We start from the raw sequence: 13,686 nt of genomic DNA on the forward strand, positions 1-13,686 counted from the left end.
TCAGCAGGGTAAGGGTCACTCACTAACTGTACAGAGTCACTGTTTATTCAGCAGGGTAAGGGTCACTCACTAACTACAGGGTCACTGTTTATTCAGCAGGGTAAGGGTCACTCACTAACTGTACAGAGTCACTGTTTATTCAGCAGGGTAAGGGTCACTCACTAACTGTACAGAGTCACTGTTTACTCAGCAGGGTAAGGGTCACTCACTAACTGTACAGAGTCACTGTTTATTCAGCAGGGTAAGGGTCACTCACTGTAACTGTACAGAGTCACTGTTTATTCAGGGTAAGGGTCACTCACTGTAACTGTACAGAGTAGATCATCTCGGCCTTTTGGCTAAGATCATGCGTAACTGACCTGACAGGGGAGTAGCCACCATGACCTCCGGGTGGTTCTCCCTGGATCAGGAAGGTATATGCTTGCTTTTTTGGAAATAGGAGGTGTGTGGGGGACCTGACCCATCCACCTCCATGGCACGAACCTGGTATTGCAGTACTTCCAGGAACGGTGCAGTGGCTCTAGGCCTTTTGGCTAAGAGCATTGGCGCAGAGTGATCCTTGGCGTGTGCAAGGTGACCTCTGGCGTTTGTGATTTGACAAAGAATTGGAACGATTGGCTACGAATTAAAAAAAAAAAACTGTACAGAGTAGATCATGGCCTTTTGGCTAAGATCATGCATGGCTGGCCTGACAGGGGAGTGGCCACCGTGGCCCCGGGGTGGTTCTCCCTGGATCGGGAAGGTATATGCTTGCTTTTTTGGAAATAGGAGGTGTGTGGGGTGGCTTGACCCATCCACCTCCATGGCACAAACCTGGTATTGCAGTACTTCCAGGAACGGTGCAGTGGCTCTAGGCCTTTTGGCTAAGAGCATTGGCGCAGAGTGATCCTTGAATGGGCCCAAGGTGACCTCTGGCGTTTGTGATTTGACAAAGAATTGGAAAGATTGGCTACGAATTTCCAAAAAAAAAAACTGTACAGTCACTGTTTATTCAGCAGAGTAAGGGTCACTCTCTGTGTAAGTGTACAGAATTACTCTTTATTCAGGGTGAGAGTTACTTATTACATGTCACTGTGTTCCCACACAGTAGGCGGGTGAAGGCAGTTTGCAGTGTGTGATTTTCTGCTGTTGATGTATTGATGTGAATACGATCAAAGTGTTGTGTTGTGAACATTGCATAAAAGACGGGGAAGAGTTTTCAGGTGGAACCAAGTCATTGTGAGTTCTGGATCTGCTGGTGACCAAATCAAACTCCAGGCTTCAAATAGTCGTAGGCCGGAAAGCAAGATGGCGTCTGCATGTTGGTCTGATGGTGATTGTGCATGGGACGCTGGGGGCATGGGATGTAACCTTGGTGCCAAGCGTGTCATTTTCTGACAACTCGCGCATTGTTTTATTTGACCTTTATTGCAAAGGGGATGGAGTATAAAAGCAGGGAAGTCTTGCTACAGTTATACAGGGTATTGGTGAGGCCACACCTGGAATACTGCGTGCAGTTTTGGTTTCCATATTTAAGGAGGGATATACTTGCTTTGGAGGCAGTTCAGAGAAGGTTCACTCGGTTGATTCCGGGGATGAGGGGATTGACTTATGAGGAAAGGTTGAGTAGGTTGGGCCTCTGCTCATTGGAGTTCAGAAGAATGAGAGGTGATCTTATCGAAACGTATAAGATTATGAGGGAGCTCGACAAGGTGGATGCAGAGAGGATGTTTCCACTGATGGGGGGAAACTAGAACTAGGGGACATGATCTTAGAATATTTCACTCTTACCCTCCCCCCGCTCTCGCGCCCCCCCTCCCGCTCTCACAAACCCCCCTGCTCTCGCCCCTCCACATTCTTGCCCCCCTCACTCTCGCCCCTCATGCCCCTCCTTGACTCTCGACCCTCCCCTCAACTCTCGACACCCCCCCTCACTCTCGACACCCCCCCTCACTCTCGCCCCCCTTTCACTCTCAACCCTCCCCTCACTCTCGACCCTCCCCTCACTCTCGACACCTCCCTCACTCTCGACCCCCCTCACTCTCGACCCTCCCCTCACTCTCGACACCTCCCTCACTCTCGACCCCCCTCACTCTCGACGCTCCCCCTCACTCTCGACGCTCCCCCTCACTCTCGACGCTCCCCCTCAACTCTCGACGCTCCCCCTCAACTCTCGACCCTCCCCCTCAACTCTCGACCCCCCCCTCACACTCGACGCTCCCCTTCACTCTTGACCCTACCCCTCAACTCTCGACCCTCCCCCTCACTCTCGACCCTACCCCTCAACTCTCGACCCCCACCCCCCACTCTCGACCCTACCCCTCAACTCTCGACGCACCCCCTCACTCTTGGCCCTCACCCTCAACTCTCGACCCTCCCCCTCAACTCTCGACGCACCCCCTCACTCTCGACCCTCCCCCTCACTCTCGACCCTCCCACTCAACTCTCGACCCGCCCCCTCAACTCTCAACGCTTCCCCTCACTCTCAACAACCCCCCCCTCACTCTCGACCCTCCCCCTCAACTCTCGACGCTCCCCCTCACTCTCGACACCCTCCCCTCACTCTCGACCCCCCCCCCCCTTACTCTCGACGCTCCCCTTCAACTCTCGACCCTCCCCCTCACTCTCGACCCTCCAACTCCCTCTCTTCCCCCGCCCCCCCCCCCACCACCAATACAGTTGGTGTTTCCTTGCAGCTACTCTGACGCCCCTGCTGCCCAAATGGGCTCTCCTGAAACTCATCCCCCCCCCCCCCTCACCCCACCCATAGCTTGTGAGCGCACACATACATCACACGCATATACACACATATACATCACATGCATATACACACACATACATCACACTCATATACACACACGTACATCACACTAATAAACACACACATACATCATACGCTTATACACACATACATCACACATATACACACACATACATCACGCATATACACACACATACATCACACGCATACACACACACACATCACGCGCATATACACACACATACATCACACACATACACACAGCGCAAATACACATACGTCACATGCATTTTCACGCAAGCAGTGCATATACACACACGTACACACACATACATGCAGCGCATATACACACACATGTACAAGAATACACACAAGCACACTCTCGTAGGCACACCTGTAAACACACAGACCTGTCCTCCACCCTGTCTGGCTCCCTGGTGATGGGTTTGGCACCCGGCTGCTCTGTGGAGCGTCTTTGCTCAGAACTCGAAATTCTGGCTCTGAAAGATGCGAAGGCAGTCGGAGCGGGTTTCCCCTCCCGAGGTCATGTTCCTCGCTGCCTGTCACCCCCGCCGCTCGCACGCTCTCTTGCACAACTCGAGTAATGAGGGAGTCGGCAGGCTGGCACCACTCGCTTCCGACTGGGAGGGCTGGACCGACTCGGCCCTACCCTGCACGGGGGCGGGGGGGGGCAGGTTTCAGCCTCTCCTGTTGGGGCTGTGGGCGGTGGGGAGGTGCGGTTCCTGGCAAGTCTTTCCCTCCGAGAAGTTTTTCCTGTATGTAACAGAGCCTCATGATGCAACGAAAGCCCCATCTCGGCCTGCGCTGTATTAACTGTCGTCCGTTCTGGGGAGGGGCTGGGGGAGGGGCGGTTGTTGCACTCGGCCTAAAAGTGTAGGCCCAGAAAGAATAGGCTTGCATTCATGTTGCGCCTTTCACCACCTCGGGACGTCTCACGGCGCTTTGTGCAGCCGGCGAAGTATTTTTTGAAGTGCGGTCACTTGTTGTAATGTGGGAAACGCCAATCTACGCGCAGCAAGATCCCACGAGCAGCGGCCGAGGTTAAAGGGCCAGTTACGCTCGCGGCCTTCCGCGAGAGGTGGGCGCCGGAGGGACTGGAGTGTGCGTCACCAACCCCCGGCAACCAAATTTTAAGTTGAATGAAGTTAAAAGTTTAATTTGTTTAATGTGTCAGTTTTGGTGGCCCCACCCCCCTTAAATCAGGGGGCACTTGGTTTATATTCGATGTACAGATGCAACCAAAATTTTAATGGATGGGTGGCGGTGTCAGACAGACTGAGGCAGGGATGTCTGGCCTGGAGCGGGGAGGGTGGGGGCGGGGGTGAGTCCCGCCTGCTCTTCTTTCGGTAAAAGGAAAGAGACCTGCATTTCTAAAGCACCTTTCGCTACCCCGGGACGCCCCAAAGCGCTCCGCTGGAGCCGATGACATCATCCTGGAGCGCAGTCGGAGCGTAGTAACGCGGTAGTCATATAGTGCACAGCAAGATCCCACACAGCGGCGTGATAGGGACCCAGATAATCTGTCTTTTTGAGTTTGATATTGGTTGAGGGCTAAATATTTGGCCCCAGGATACCGGGGAGTAACCCCCTCACCCCTCGCTCTTCTTCCAATGGGGTGTTGTGCGATCTTTTGCGCCATTTATCTCATCTTCTTCATGAATTAATTGTGGACTTGAGGACCGAGTGTTGGGCAGACTCAAATGGGATGACTTGCGCAGGATATGAGTTCTATGTGGCACACCGAAATCCCGCGCTCTCCTTCCCCCGCTCCCCAGGCCTTGTCTCACCCAACATCGTCTCGGAATAAAGGGGGTCGTCCATTTAGAACTGACATGGGGAGGAATTTCTTCTCAGAGGGTCGTGAATCTTGGAATTCGCTGCCCCAGAGAGCTGTGGAGGCTGGGTCATTGAATATATTTAGGGCGGAGAGGGAGAGATTTTTGAGTGATAACGGGGGTCATGGGTTACAGGGAGCGGACGGGGAAGTGGAGCTGAGCCCAAGATCAGATCAGCCATGACTATCATATCATCATCATCATAGGCAGTCCCTCAGAATCGAGGAAGACTTGCTTCCACTCTTAAAATGAGTCCATAGGTGACTGAACAGTCCAATACGAGAGCCACAGACTCTGTCACAGGTGGGACAGACAGTGGTTGGAGGAAAGGGTGGGTGGGACTGGTTTGCCGCACGCTCCTTCCGCTGCCTGCGCTTGCTTTCTGCACGCTCTCGGCGACGAGACTCGAGGTGCTCAGAGCCCTCCCGGATGCACTTCCTCCACTTGGGGCGGACTGGTCTTTGGCCAAGGGACTCCCAGGTGTCGGTGGGGATGTTGCACTTTATCAGGGAGGCTTTGAGGGTGTCCTTGTAACGTTTCCTCTGCCCACCTTTGGCCCGTTTGTTGTGAAGGAGTTCCGAGTAGAGCGCTTGCTTTGGGAGTCTCGTGTCGGGCGTGTGGACAATGTGGCCCGCCCAGCAGAGCTGCTCGAGTGTGGTCAGTGCTTCGATGCTGGGGATGTTGGCCTGGTCGAGGACACTGACGTTGGTGCGTCTGTCCTCCCAGGGGATTTGCCAGATCTTGCGGAGACATCAGATCAGCCTGATCTTATTAAATGGCAGAGCAGGCTCGAGGGGCCAAATGGCCTCCTCCTGTGCTCTTATTTCTTGTGTTATGTTCTTATAACGTATCGCTTGAAGCCCTGTGTTGTCTCACCGCCATCTCGGGAATCTCTCGCGTGCCCTTCGACCTCTGCAGCAGTGACCGAGGGCTGTGCGGCCGAGGCCTTCGGCCTAGTGTAATTGAGGCTGTATCCGGCTGCACAAGGCCCTTTCCTCGCTGTGGTAACGCAAGCCAGACTGGGGGGGCCCTGACAGAACAAAGTAGGCCTTGTTCTGGAGAGCCCTGCGTTGGTAACAACGATGGCTTCGCCTCGCTGCCTTATCCAGATTTAAAAGTACGAGCGAGAGAGAAAACAAACAACAAACGCCTTACTGGAGAAAAAAAAAAGTATATGTTGCAGGATTAAATCCTGGAGGCAGTGTCTGTTTCTAAACAGGATAACGTGAGGCTCGCTGGGAGGTCTTGGCAGCGGATAGACACAAGATGTACATTTACTGCAACACACTTACCAGTTCTGAGGAAACGCTCTAAACTACGAGGTCTTGTTTTGACTTTTTAAAAAATTATTTTGGGGAAGGAAAACCAATTCTCAGCGGAGGAGAAAACCCATCTCGGGAGTACGGCTGTTAAACATTAAGGATTCAAGTCCCCCCCCCCTCCCACCCCGAGGTGGCTAATTGACAGCTTGGTGGGCCAAAAACGGCCTGGGAGGCACCACAACCTGCGGCGAGCTGTCCCGTCTTGATCGAGGTCGGAGGGCGCTGCAGTTGGCCTCAGTACCCTTGCTCCAGGGGAAAAGAGTGGAGGGGGGGGGAAAGAGGGGGAGGGGGGGGCCGCCCAGGGTTCCCTCTCCCTTACATTACATTACAACAATGGCTACACTTCCAAAAGTACTTCATTGGCTGTAAAGTGCTTTGGGATGTCAGGTGGTCGTGAAAGGCGCTATGTAATTGCAGGTCTTTCTTTCTCCTGATTGCTGGCCAGTGACTCCCTGCGAAGAACGTGGGTGTAGCGGATGTCGAGTGGTGCCCTACACAGTCAAATAGGCTGCCGATGTGTCCTCAGGATATGGCCTTTATTGCCCATCCCTCATTGTCCCTTGAGAAGGTGGTGGTGAGCCGCCTTCTTGAACCGCTGCAGTCCCGTGTGGTGAAGGTGCTCCCACAGTGCTGTTAGGGAGTTCTGGAAATTTAATCCAGTGAAGGAATGTCGATTACATATGACCAAGTTGAGATGGTGTGTGATTTGGAGGGGATCCTGAAGGTGTTCCCATGGCCTCACTCCATGTCCTATCTCGGTAGTCTCCTCCTCCGACCCTCCCGAGATCTCTGCGCTCCTTCAATTCTGGCCCCCTGCTCCTCCCTGAGAGAGTGTGGCAGTGAGGTTAGTTTGGGATTGATACAGGGAGTATGGGGAGAGAGCGGGGCAGTGGGGTTAGTTTGGGATTGATACAGGGCTGTGGGAAGAGAGCGGGGCAGTGGGATTAGTTTGGGATTGATACAGGGCTATGGGGAGAGTCGGGCAGTGGGATTAGTTTGCGATTGATACAGGGCTATGCGGAGAGAGTGGGGCAGTGGGATTAGTTTGGGATTGATACAGGGCTAAGGGGAGAGAGCGGGGCAGTGGGATTAGTTTGCGATTGATACAGGGCTATGCGGAGAGAGTGGGGCAGTGGGATTAGTTTGGGATTGATACAGGGCTATGGGGAGAGAGCGGGGCAGTGGGATTAGTTTGCGATTGATACAGGGCTATGGGGAGAGTCGGGCAGTGGGATTAGTTTGCGATTGATACAGGGCTATGCGGAGAGAGTGGGACAGTGGGATTAGTTTGGGATTGATACAGGGCTAAGGGGAGAGAGCGGGGCAGTGGGATTAGTTTGCGATTGATACAGGGCTATGCGGAGAGAGTGGGGCAGTGGGATTAGTTTGAGGATTGATACAGGGCTATGGGGAGAGAGCGGGACAGTGGGATTAGTTTGCGATTGATACAGGGCTATGGGGAGAGTCGGGCAATGGGATTAGTTTGGGATTGATACAGGGCTATGGGGAGAAAGCGGGGCAGTGGGATTAGTTTGGGATTGATACAGGGCTGTGGGGAGAGAGCGGGGCAGTGGGATTAGTTTGGGATTGATACAGGGCTATGGGGAGAGAGCGGGGCAGTGGGATTAGTTTGGGATTGATACAGGGCTATGGGGAGAGTCGGGCAGTGGGATTAGTTTGCGATTGATACAGGGCTATGCGGAGAGAGTGGGGCAGTGGGATTAGTTTGGGATTGATACAGGGCTATGGGGAGAGAGCGGGGCAGTGGGATTAGTTTGGGATTGATACAGGGCTATGGGGAGAGTGGGGCAGTGGGATTAGTTTGAGGATTGATACAGGGCTATGGGGAGAGAGCGGGGCAGTGGGATTAGTTTGGGATTGATACAGGGCTAAGGGGAGAGAGCGGGGCAGTGGGATTAGTTTGCGATTGATACAGGGCTATGCGGAGAGAGTGGGGCAGTGGGATTAGTTTGAGGATTGATACAGGGCTATGGGGAGAGAGCGGGACAGTGGGATTAGTTTGCGATTGATACAGGGCTATGGGGAGAGTCGGGCAGTGGGATTAGTTTGGGATTGATACAGGGCTATGGGGAGAAAGCGGGGCAGTGGGATTAGTTTGGGATTGATACAGGGCTGTGGGGAGAGAGCGGGGCAGTGGGATTAGTTTGGGATTGATACAGGGCTATGGGGAGAGAGCGGGGCAGTGGGATTAGTTTGGGATTGATACAGGGCTATGGGGAGAGTCGGGCAGTGGGATTAGTTTGCGATTGATACAGGGCTATGCGGAGAGAGTGGGGCAGTGGGATTAGTTTGGGATTGATACAGGGCTATGGGGAGAGAGCGGGGCAGTGGGATTAGTTTGGGATTGATACAGGGCTATGGGGAGAGTGGGGCAGTGGGATTAGTTTGAGGATTGATACAGGGCTATGGGGAGAGAGCGGGGCAGTGGGATTAGTTTGGGATTGATACAGGGCTATGGGGAGAGAGCGGGGCAGTGGGATTAGTTTGGGATTGATACAGGGCTATGGGGAGAAAGCGGGGCAGTGGGATTAGTTTGGGATCGTTCTGGCAAAGATCACAGACACGAGGGACCAAATGGTAGGACTGTTTTGAGTAGGGGGAGGGGAAAATGTGGGAAGGAGTTGGGAAGGGGCCCTGATTTATTGCTGATCGTGATCAATGCTCGCACACAATGGGATCTGTCTGTGAGTGATGGCGCGTTATCTGATGAAGCCAGTGCTTTGTCTGTCACTGCAGGACCCTTCATTAAAGGGGCTGGTGCCATTGTAGTCAGGACTTTTTGACAAAACCTACAGCTGGAAAAGGTCTCCATCTCTGCTGAGTTCGCTGAAAGAAAGACTTGCATTTATATAGTGTCTTTCACAACCACCAGATGTCCCAAAGCGCTTTCCAGCCACTTTTGAAGTGTAGTCACTGTTGTAATGTGGGAAACGCGGCAGCCAATTTGCGCACAGCAAGCTCCCACACACAGCAATGTGATAACGACCAGATAATCTGTTTTTAGTGATGTTGGTTGAGGGATAAATATTGGCCCCAGGTCACCGGGGAGAACTCCCCTGCTCTTCTTCGAAATAGCGGCCGTGGGATCTTTTACATCCACCTGAGAGAGCAGACGGGGCCTCAGTTTAACGTTTCATCCGAAAGACAGCACCTCCGACAGTGCGGCGCTCCCTCAGCACTGCCCCTCCGACAGTGCGGCACTCCCTCAGCACTGCCCCTCCGACAGTGCGGCGCTCCCTCAGTACTGCCTCTCCGACAGTGCGGCGCTCCCTCAGCACTGCCCCTCCGACAGTGCGGCGCTCCCTCAGTACTGCCCCTCCGACAGTGCGGCGCTCCCTCAGTACTGCCTCTCCGACAGTGCGGCGCTCCCTCAGTACTGCACTGGAGTGTCGGCCTGGATTTATGTGCTGGACTTGAACCCACAACCTTCTGACTCAGAGGCGAGTGTGCTGCCCACTGAGCCACAGCAATTTAGCAGTAGGATGGGGTGGGGGAGTGAGGGTGAGATGTGCTTGTATTCCGAGTCTTGCTCCTTGGCCAGGCTAGAGTGGATATACGTAGGGTAAGATCAGTTGGGTCGCGGGGATGAGTGGGGGCAGGGTTGTGGATTTGGCTGCAAATAGCCGGTGCAATGGGTCCCACCGTCCCTGGTGAGGGATGTAGTGGCAGGGACTAAATGTGTGTGCCCGTGGGTGATGGTGGGAAGGTGCACTGTTGTGATGCACACAGTGGAATGGGATTAAGGGGATAGCTCAGAGAGCACAGTGGACCAAACGGCCTCCTATACTGCAGAGTTTCATGATTAGGTAAGGTACTGGAGAGTGAGACAGACAGAAAGGGAGAGTGAGACAGAGAAAAAATGAGTCAAACAGATGGAGAGTGTGATACGGAGACAGAATGAGATGGGGCAGAGAGATACACAGACATCAAGAGAGAAACAGACTCAGCCATACACATGGAGACAGAGAGAGAGACACACAAACACACAGACAGAGAGTGACACAGAGACACAGAGACAGAAATATACAGAGAGAGACCGAGACACAGAGCGAGACAGACCGAGACAGAGTGACAGAGAGAGAGAGACAGAGATACAGAGAAAGAGAGAGGTACAGGTTCAGAGAAAGAGAGAGGTACAGAGACACAGAGAAATAAAGAGAGATACTGAGAAAGAGAAAGAGAGAGAGATACAGAGAAAGAGAAAGAGAGAGAGATACAGAGAAAGAGAGAGATACAGATACAGAGAAAGAGAGCGATACAGATACAGAGAAAGAGAGAGATACAGGTACAGAGAAAGAGAGAGGTACAGGTACAGAGAAAGAGAGAGATACAGATACAGAGAAAGAGAGAGGTACAGGTACAGAGAAAGAGAGAGGTACAGATAGAAACATGGAAACATAGAAAATAGATTCAGGAGCAGGCCATTCAGCCCTTCGAGCCTGCACCACCATTCAATAAGATCATGGCTGATCATTCACCTCAGTACCCCTTTCCTGCTTTCTCTCCATATCCCTTGATCGCTTTATCCATAACTCCCTCTTGAATATATGCAATGAACTGGCATCAAAAACTCTCTGCGGCAGGGAATTCCACAGGTTAACAACTCTCTGAGTGAAGAAGTTTCTCCTCATCTCAGTCCTAAATGGCCTGCCCCTTATCCTAAGACTGTGTCCCCTGGTTCTGGACTTCCCCAACATTGGGAACATTCTTCCCGCATCAAACCTGTCCAGTCCCGTCAGAATCTTATACGTTTCTATGATATCCCCTCTCATCCTTCTAAACTCCAGTGAATACAGGCCCAGTCGATCCAGTCTCTCCTCATATGTCAGACCAGCCATCCCGGGAATCAGTCTGGTGAGCCTTCGCTGCAATTCTACAGAGAAAGGGAAATACAGATACCAAGAAAGAGAGAGAGATAAAGATACCAAGAAAGAGAGAGAGATACAGATACATAGAAATACAGATACAAAGAAAGAGAGAGATACAGATGCAGAGAAAGAGAGAGAGATAAACAGAGAGAGAGAGAGAGAGATACAGAGAGAGAGAGAGAGATACACACACACAGAGAAATACATACACACAGACAGAGAGAGAGAGATACACAGACAGACAGAGACACACACACAGACAGAGCCAGAGAGAGAGAGAGAGAGATACACACACAGACAGAGAGAGATACACAGACAGAGAGAGAGAGAGAGATACAGAGAGAGAGAGAAACACACACACAGACAGAGAGAAAGAGAGAGAGATACACACACACAGACAGAGAGAAAGAGAGAGAGATACACACAGACAGAGAGAGAGAGAGAGATACAGAGAGAGAGAGAGAGAAACACACACACAGACAGAGAGAAAGAGAGAGAGACACACACACACAGACAGAGAGAAAGAGAGATACAGACAGAGAGAGAGAGATACAGAGAGAGAGAGAGAGATACACACACAGACAGAGAGAGAGAGAGAGAGATACACAGACAGAGAGAGAGACTCAGACACAGATGAAGGCAGAAAGTGTAAGTGAGACCGAAGAGAGGTAAAATGCGACAAACACTGCGGCAATGAGGCTGGTGCAGGATAACGGTAGTGGGGAATGCTATAGGTGCAGGTTATGGAGCAGCAGTGACGGGGTTAAAGAGAGGAGGGTAAGTGTTAAACTTCGGAGGCAGTTCTAATCGCATGCCTCCACTCAGGTGTTGCAGCCTGCCTATAATTCAGCTGTTAGCAGCCAGGCTCAGTTTCCTCACACGTGAGGGCCCTCCCTGGCCCCGGGGCTCCTGGGGGCGGGCGTGGGCAGGTGGGCACGCAGCCACCTACTCCCCGCACTTCCGCCAACCAACCCCCCTCGCTCTCGCGCTAACCGCGGTGTCGCTTCGGGGGTGGAATGTTGGTCAGGACACTGGGAGCGCTGGCCGACTCAACTGCCAGTCAGAAGGTTGTGGGTTCGAGTCCCACTCCAGAGACACAAGCACATAATCCAGGCTGACACTCCCAGTGCAGTGCTGAGGGAGCCCCGCACTGTCGGAGGGGCAGTGCTGAGGGAGCGCCGCACTGTCGGAGGGGCGGTGCTGAGGGAGCCCCGCACTGTCGGAGGGGCGGTGCTGAGGGAGCCCCGCACTGTCGGAGGGGCGGTGCTGAGGGAGTGCCGCACTGTCGGAGGGGCAGTGCTGAGGGAGCCCCGCACTGTCGGAGGGGCAGTACTGAGGGAGCGCCGCACAGTCGGAGGGGCAGTGCTGAGGGAGCGCCGCACTGTCGGAGGGGCAGTACTGAGGGAGCACTGCACTGTCGGAGGGGCAGTGCTGAGGGAGCGCCGCACTGTCGGAGGGGCCGTGCTGAGGGAGCGCCGCACTGTCGGAGGGGCGGTGCTGAGGGAGCGCCGCACTGTCGGAGGGGCAGTACTGAGGGAGCGCCGCACTGTCGGAGGGGCGGTGCTGAGGGAGCGCCGCACAGTCGGAGGGGCAGTACTGAGGGAGCCCCGCACTGTCGGAGGGGCAGTGCTGAGGGAGCGCCGCACTGTGGGAGATGCTGTCTCTCGGATGAAACGTTAAACTGAGGCCCCGTCTGCTCTCTAGGGTAGACATAACAGATACATCGGCACTATTGGAAGAGTAATGGGGATGGGGAGGCAGCGTTCTCCCCGGTGTCCTGGGGCCAATATTTATCCCTCAACCAACGTCACCAACAAAAAAAAACAGATTATCTGGTCATTATCACGTTGCTGTTTGTGGGAGCTTGCTGTGCGCAAATTGGCTGCCGTGTTTCCCACATTACAACCGTGACTACACTTCATTGGCTGTGAAGTGCTTTGGGATAGCCTGAGGTTTTTTTTTTAATTCGGTCCTGCCAAGGCCGGCATTTATTGCCCATCCCGAACTGCCCCTTGAGAAGGTGGTGGTGAGAAGGTGGTGGTGAGCCCCCTTCTTGAACCGCTGCAGTCCCGTGTGGTGAAGGTGCTCCCACAGTGCTGTTAGGGAGGGAGTTCCAGGATTGTGACCCAGCGACGATGAAGGAACGGCCGATATATTCCCAAGTCGGGATGGTGTGTGACTGGGAGGGGAACGTGGAGGTGGTGGTGTTCCCATGCACCTGCTGCCCTTGTCCTTCTAGGGGGTAGAGGTCGCGGGTTTGGGAGGTGCTGCCGAAGAAGCCTTGGCGAGTTGCTGCAGTGCATCTTGTAGACGGTGCACACTGCAGCCAGGGGGCGCCGGTGGTGGAGGGAGTGAGTGTTGAAGCTGGTGGGTAGCGTGCCCATCGAGCGGGCTGCTTTGTCCTGGATGGTGTTGGAAGATAGCAACAAAAGTGCTTTCCTTTCCAGCTCGTTGAAAGGTCACACTGTCGGCTTGCCGACTTCTGCCTCAGCCGGTGAGGTGGCAGACTGTGGACGGCGATGGCGCTATTGCGTGACGACGGTGTGACCTTGGCGACTGGATTGCGTGCCCACGATCTTCACGCTGTTACAGTTAGGTCAGGGAGATCTCAGAGTGCGATTAAGTGTGAGAATCCGATGATGAATCCGATTGACAGGAAATGCCCAAGGAGTTTATGAGTATACTTGGGGCCCGCTGAGAGGGTTGAAGAGCTGCTCGTGTGGCCCAAGGCTTTTGCCTGTTTGCGATGGGGCCCGCGATCGCAATCGCAACTGAGTGCAGCAGTGATCTCCTTCCCCGCCAACACCTCTTTCAGACGAGATGTTAAACCGAGGTCCCGTCTGTTCCCTCAGGTGGACATAAAAGATTATTTTGAAGGG

At 53.6% G+C, this 13,686-nt stretch overlaps 1 non-coding gene and 1 pseudogene across 1 annotated transcript; both read left to right on the forward strand.

The window, feature by feature from the left end:
- Positions 1-318: 318 nt before the first annotated feature.
- Positions 319-520, forward strand: LOC139233293 (U2 spliceosomal RNA; annotated as a pseudogene).
- A 130-nt stretch (positions 521-650) lies between these two features.
- On the forward strand, positions 651-850 carry LOC139233242 (U2 spliceosomal RNA). Its single transcript, XR_011588167.1, has one exon. It is a non-coding gene; the product is annotated as a U2 spliceosomal RNA (small nuclear RNA).
- Positions 851-13,686: the final 12,836 nt, after the last annotated feature.

The sequence above is a fragment of the Pristiophorus japonicus genome, chromosome 20, assembly GCF_044704955.1.
Source record: "Pristiophorus japonicus isolate sPriJap1 chromosome 20, sPriJap1.hap1, whole genome shotgun sequence".
NCBI lineage: Eukaryota > Metazoa > Chordata > Chondrichthyes > Pristiophoridae > Pristiophorus > Pristiophorus japonicus.